Source organism: Orycteropus afer, unplaced genomic scaffold (assembly GCF_000298275.1).
Source record: "Orycteropus afer afer isolate SDZICR_OR568_19922 unplaced genomic scaffold, OryAfe1.0 scaffold00004, whole genome shotgun sequence".
Taxonomy (NCBI): Eukaryota; Metazoa; Chordata; class Mammalia; order Tubulidentata; family Orycteropodidae; genus Orycteropus; species Orycteropus afer.
The window spans coordinates 11682130-11689478 of NW_006921591.1; positions in this window are offsets into that span (position 1 = coordinate 11682130).

Sequence of the window (7349 nt, forward strand, 5' to 3'; positions counted from 1 at the left end):
TTTGTATGTTCTGTAAGAACTCCCAGGGTATAGTAGCGCTGACAAGGGACAAAGTTGTTGTCACTCCTTGGTCACACCCAGTTACCCAGAGGGACCAAGTAGTTGAACATGTGGGCTTGGGACCATAGTTGCAGGGGACATCAAGCTCAACTGGCATAACATACTACACAAAACATTGTTCTACCTCTTACTTTGGCGAGTAGTGACTGGGATCTTAAAAGCTTACAAGCAGCCATCTAGATGCAACGATGGCTCTCTCCTCACCCAGAGCAAAGAATAATGAAGAAATCCAAAGATTCATGGAAACAATTAGTCCTAGCAACTGGTACATGATGCAATCCTCAGCCTATATGACTATGAGAGCAGAACTAGATGGTGTCTGGCTACCACTGTCAACCACTCAGAGGGGGATCTATGTAGGAGATCCTGGATATAGAAGGAGAAAAATGTGGAACAAAACTCAAAATCATTTGGAAAAAAAAAAAAGGGAGACCAAGTTTGCTGGTCTGATAGAGCCTGGTGGAACCACTGAGACTATTTATGGTCACTCTGGTAGCATAGTGGCTAAAGCACTTGACTTCCAACCAGAAGGCTGGTGGTTCAAACCCACCAGCCAGTCCTTGGAAGAAAGGTTGGGCAATCCTACCTCCGTAGTGATACTGCCTCGGAAACCCAAGGAGGGGTTGCTATGAGTCGGTGCCGACTCGATGGCACATAACGACAACAGCTGCCCTTCAGTTCTGGAATTCAACCCATCCCTGTGGCTTCCAGCCAAATAACATACAGGCATAAGAGTTAAACATGTACCTGAGATAGGTACATTCCTTGAAGATAACAATCATAGGAGAAAGAAGGGCTGTTTATGCACAGGGAGATAGTTCAGGGGGCAGGAGTGCATGGAGGGAGTGGGAGGGTAGGTTTTGCATTGAGGTAAACTCTCAATGTCATCAGACAACATGTGTGTGAACTGCTGTATGGAAAATGAATTTGCTCTGTAAACTTTCACCCAAATCACAATTTAAAAAAAACAGAACAGAAGCCACCTCTAGTCAAGCAACCCACACCCAGAGCAACTGAGTAGACCCAGGCATAAGCATTGGTTCATGGCCATGAGTTGAAAGTGAACACTGACCCATCCCTGCAGATAGTCCTCCTCCTGAGTGGGCAGGGGCTGCAACAGCTGCAAAGCCAGACCTTGGACAGGCCTCCAGCTGTGAGGCTTACTCCCGTGCCTCCTCAGAAGGCGTGTTCTCCACCTCTTCCCACCCCCACAGACTGGAGGCATCCCTTCCTTGCTCCTACAGTGTCATTGAGAGATACTGGCCCGTGGGTCTTTTCCTGTCCCATCAGCCTTGGTCCCCTTCCTGCACTCTGTTTACCAGTCACCCATTGCTGAAGGGTATGGATGCCGCAAACACCCTTCACTTTTAAGCCAGAACTTTTAGGCCAGAACCGGACCCTGCTGCCCTAATATCTTGTGTGCCTGTCAGGTGTTCCTGGTGCAGGTGAAAGAGTTGGTGGGGCTTCCTCTGGCCTGGCTACTCTTCCTCTTCAGGTGTCCTGTGTGCTTGAACACTCAGTGTCTGGGGATGGGTTGTGAGACAGTTACAATAGAGACAGCTGAGCCATCAGGCTGGTATGGGGTGGAGGGTGGACAGAGAGTGGGAGTGGGGACCCTGCCTGTGGCCGTGGCCTCTGTAGTCCAGGCTCTGAAACACTGATGGATCACCAGATGTCTTCATCTACACACTGGATCACTACATGGGCTCCCCTGAGATATCACCACAGCTGCCCTGTGACTCGGGGCCTTTGTAATGCAGTCCATGTTCTGGTTCTGTTGTTTGTGAGGTAATATGACAAGGCTCAGCACTGGCAGGCATTAAGCACCAGAACCCTGGATGCCTAGATTGAGGGATGACTGGTCTCCTCATGGGCATGATGTTTTGTCTATGTTGAGCCCTTCCCTTGTTCTGTGCATTATTGGATGTCCCTGATATGCCTACACATCTATCTTCAGCATTAAGCTGATCATTTAGCAAATGAAGAAGAGAGGCCACAGATCGATGTCAGAACCTACCAGGAACAGCTGCCAGCAACCCCGAAGAGTCAGCCAAAGGGCTAGCAGCGCGGAAGCAAGAGCTAGGAGAACATCTCAGGAAGAAGCTGAAGGTCTTCGAGGGCAGCTCTCTGTCATGAAAAGAGAGAGCCATGTTCCTCGGGAGGGACGTGTGCTGCAGCTCCTGTGTGCAGTCTCCCACTGCCATGTCTCCAAAGACACAGCTCTGGAGACTCAGAAATCACTGACAAGTAAGAAGAGTGTGATCATCTTCAGTTCAGCAAGGGCACCACAGTGCTTCTCCTGCTCACAGATTTTGTCTGTGTCCAGAATTTCTGACCAGAGTCAGCAACTGAGTCCAAATTGCTGCTGTGAGTGTTCACTTGCTTCTGTAATCTCTACATTATCACAATTAACGGATTCTAAATCCTTTACCCAAATGGCTGCTCCACCAACCGGTGTGGTCAGCACTCAAAATTACCAGACTGAATGCTTGTACCTAGAGCAGGGATCTCTGCTGCCAGATGTGCCCAGGGACCCAGAGACTAGGTCTTCCTCAAGGATTGAGGAGTTTGTGTTTCCTGTGAACCAGCTGGAGATGATAGATGCCAGCTATGAATTTGTCCAGGAAAACCAAGACCAGCTGCCCTGGAAGTCCCAGGTTGCTCTGTTGTCTCTGAACACAGAGCTCACTCATTTGACACATGCTATGTCTTTGCATGTGGTCACTGTCCTCCCTGCCCACTTGCCATTCCTCAGCCCTGAAGTCCTCAGGCTTCTCGAGGTCCATATGAAAAAGTGGGTGCATTTCAAGAGGTAGGGACTCCCCAGATGTGTGGACGATTCCCTGAGGCAGCTTGTGCCACAGCCCCCATTGCTTTGCCAGCCTGGAAACAGCCAACCAATTCCTTTCACCATGATCAATACTTCCGATGCCTGTGTTGAAGCAACTGGGACCATTGCCCACAAGGCCTGGGCTTCATGGATGGTCAGCCAGCCCACCCAGGCCTTCTGGGTCTCTGAATGGTCTATAAAGGACCCAGAACAAAGGCACCACTGCCAGAAAACCCCAAACTCTCTGGCTCTTGCTTTGCCCTCTCCAGCCCTCAAAGTCCTAAATGATCTCTATCCACCACCTGGGAGACAGGCTGAAGGTTCAAGGAACCATTTGAAGCAGCAGCATAGCAAGCTCTTCTGTGGCCTCCCTTGTCCACACAGTGAGTCCCTAGTTGCCACATTCATGGGCTCTCAAGGCCTCTCCATCGACAAGAGCACGGCCCAGCTCTGCTTGGACGTTCCTTTTCTCTTTGATGAGCCCTCCTTCCTCCCCCTGCTGCCCAATGATCCACCCCTCTCAGCTCCACCCACCCCAAACTGGATCTCCCCTCCTGACCATCAAGGAATCCAGATCAATCTCTCACTTCTGACTCTGGCTTAGTGTGAAGCCTTGAAGTAGCACTTGCTACAGAGACAGCTCCAGCTTAGGTGGGACTTGCCAGCTGTTTTCCAGAGATCTCAGCATGCCCAGCGCCCCATGCCCTAAGAGTCCTGTGACACAGCCCCATCTCCTGAGACCAGAGAAACTCCTTGGTCAGGGAAGCCCACCTCAGTCCTCTCGTGGCAACTACTCTTCTTTCCAGACCATGTCCGGAGACTGCTGGAGTTCCACCTCCAGAAGAAGTTGATTTACCATCACTGGGGCTTGCCCCAGAAGATTGAGCAGTCCTTCAAGTTGCTCCTGTCCCATGCTGACCAGCAGCCCCTGCCCTGGAGCAGCACAGCCTTGGACAATGTGAACATTCTCCAGTCTGCAACCCCAGAGGCCAAGGGGATTAGTGACCTGTTCTCACCTACCTTAGCCCCAGTGTTACTCCCCATGCCACAGTTGCTTATCCAAGCCAAAGCAATACTTCAGAGCCACATCAACTCCAAATGTTGGCAGATCTGCCAAGGCATTTTCCCAGCCCATGCGTGTATCTCCAGGGACTTCAGAATTCCTGGGAGCCTGGCAGTTACTCCCTTCCTCCACATTCCAGAGCTACAGGCAGCAACTGATCCTCACTTCGATCAGGAAGTTGTGTCCCAGAGGCCAACAGCCACTGATCAGCAGACCTCACCAGTGGCTCTCATTGAGCACACTCAGCCATCCCAATCCCTATCTGAGGGAGACATTCAGAAACTGAAAATGACTTTGCAGCACAATTACCTGGCCTTCCTGTCAGGGCTACCTGCTCTCTACTATATGGCTTTCTCTAAGGCCACGGTCCTGTCCATCACCAGCCAATCCTCTGTACTGAGCCTTTCAAAATCCCAGCAGAGCCCCTGACTGAGATGATCGCCTATAAAGAGCAATGTACATGTCCTGGGCCAGCCTTTCAAGAGGACAAGACTTGTGCAGACAGTGTCCACAGGCTCCTGACTGATGTGCAGGAGGAAACAATGGAGACGGTGCCTTTCAGAGGCCAGACAGATGCTGATCTTCCTCCTGTACTCAGGAGACCTACCATGACAAAAATGAATTTCCATCTGAGGAAAAAGTCCTAGAGATACAGTTTGGAATTCCCATACAGGCAAGGAGGTCCAGGGACCAAACTGTGGCTGTTGCTGGGAACATATCCACACAAGAGGCATTTGGGAGTCCAACAAACCAGGAACTAGCCACCCCAGCAGACACTCCACAAACCCCAGAAGCAGAAAGGCCTACCTTAAAGAACTCCTGATCACTGAGCTAAAGGCAGTGCTGCTGAGAAGGAAACTAGCTAAGTCCAGAGAAGTGCCCCATGCTTCTGGACACTGTGTCTCCCAGATCTCCCAACCCAGTGTGGACAAGGCAGATGCCCAGGTGCTTTGTGATCAGGTGGAAGCCAGCATGAACATCCCCAGTCTGGAGGAGGCCTGCTGTCCTGAATCCCATGGCCCTGGCCAAAGCAAGGACTCAGCCCAAGTGCCCACCCTGGGAGAGAAGAAAGAGGGCCCAGGGAAACCCAAACCAACAGGGGACGGTGGAGAAGGGGACACAGGGGTTGGGCTCCCCTCAACCAGAGAAAACAGACACCCTGCTGAAGACCAGAGGCCAGCAGGTTCCTGGCAAAGAACCTTAACTATATTCTTGCTGTCTCATGTCAGGAGAGTCCCAAGGAGATAGTCTTCCCAGAGCTACTTTCAGGAGTCCCTTGTGGAGAAGAATCTGAGAAGAATCCCCTGCAAGACAATCAGGTCAAGCTGAATCTCACCACAAAGCCAACAAGGATTCCTGCAACTCCCAAGCCTGTGGTGTCCCACACTTCACAGGGCCAGCATTTGTTGCACCTACTTTCTCAGAGGAAGAAGGCTTTGCACAGCTCGACTTTGCAGGATGAGATCCCACGAGGGCGGATGAGAACAACCCATACTCCTGAGACCCACAGCCTCCAAAAACCTTTATTAAGAAATAAGATGAAATGCTTCCTGTGCTGTGGTAACCCCAAAACAATGGATGACGAAAATGTGTCCTCTTCATCCAAGAAAGTGGCCAAAACAAGAAAATCAGTGCCAAAAAGATCCTGGCCCAAGTCAAAGACCCTATGGGAGAAGCTAAGAAATTAAGACAACTGGGGACTCCAAGACTCAGTCTCTTCCTACTGAGAGACAGGCAGACCTGGCCCTCTTGGATGTTCCCCAGGCCCGGGACAGTCAGCTGCAGCACCAACCTCGTCAACGCCTCTCTGCCTCTCTCCTGGGCTACCTGCGCCACTGTTTTCGATGCTTTCCTCTAGTGGCTTGTGCCACTCAAGAAGGGAACCCAACCTAGGTTCTAACTCTGACTTTGGAAAGAAACACTGGTCTCTTCAAGGAGAAGACTCAGTGCACTCAAATACTTTGTCTTCTGTCAGTAGACTTGGACTGTCATTATTCATTATTGTGTGGATTGGGCAAACAATAGCCCAAGCAGAACTACAGGCAAAGAACTACCTGCTTACTCTTTCTTATCTCTTTGTAGTGTGCTAGAGGGTTGGGGGTGGGGGGCTACACGGTTCTTCCCTTTAGATAATAAACATAAACTTATAGTTAAATAAAATTTAAAAAAAAACAGACCTGTTTCTGTCCAATTAATTACTACTCATTTTGATCGCATGTGTTCCAGAGTAGAACTCTTCTACAAGATATTTATGGCTACAATATTTATGAAAACAGGTGGCCAAGCCTTCCTCTGTAGGTGGGTGAGTTTGAACTATCAATATTTAAGTTAGTTGTTGTTGTTGTTACGTGCCGTTGAGTTGGACCTGACTCATAGCAACCCCTTCTTGAGTTTCCGAGGCAGTATCACTACAGAAATAGATTGCCCCATCTTCCTTAAGTTAGTAGTTTAGTGCAAAAGAAAATTCTGCTATGCAAGAACCTCAATAACATTCGAAGAGATACAAATCAAAGCCAAAATAAGGTACTACCTCATTGTTATTAGAATGACATTGACCAGAAAAATGGAAAACAATAAGTTTGAGGAAGTTTTGGAGAAACTGTAACCCTTCTCCATTGTTAGTGGGAATGTAAAATGGTACAGCCTCTGTGGAAAACAATTTGGCATCACCTCAAAAGTTGAACATAGATTACTACTATGTAGCCCAATAATCCCTATTCTACATATGTACCCAAAAGGAAAGGCAGGAAAACAAACAGAAATCTGTATAGCAGTGTTCACTGTGGAACTTCTCATTTTGCAAAAAGTTGAAACCATCAACCAAACAATCAAACCAAAATGTCTATCAAGTGATGAATGAATAAATAAAATGTAGTAAATACACATAATGGAATATGACTTAGCCAAAAAGATAAATGAATTCTTAATGCATGCTACATGGAGGAACCTAGAAAACATAATGCTGAACAAAACAAGTCAGTTGCGAAGAGACAAATACTATGTGATCTCACTTACATGAAATAAATAAATACAGAGAAGCCAAAGATTATTAGTGGTTACCAGTGATGGGGGTGGGGAGAAGGTGGAGTTTTTGCTTAGGTGACATTGATTTTGTGTTAAGGTGGTGAAATGATTTTGAAAAATAACAACAATGGTTGCACTATTTCAAGAATGTGCTCAATGTCACTTAATTGCACATGTAGAAATTGTTGAGTTAGAATAAATTATGTATATTTCCGCCTCAATGAAAAAAAAAAAAAGAAATCTCAAATACAAGCAGTGTTATGAATGAAATCCCTTCCTAAGTCTTTCTTTAAGTCTTTAAGTATAATTTGTAGGTGACTTGGAACAGATACATATGGTTCTTACTTAGCTTCACTTTAGTGAAACAAAAGG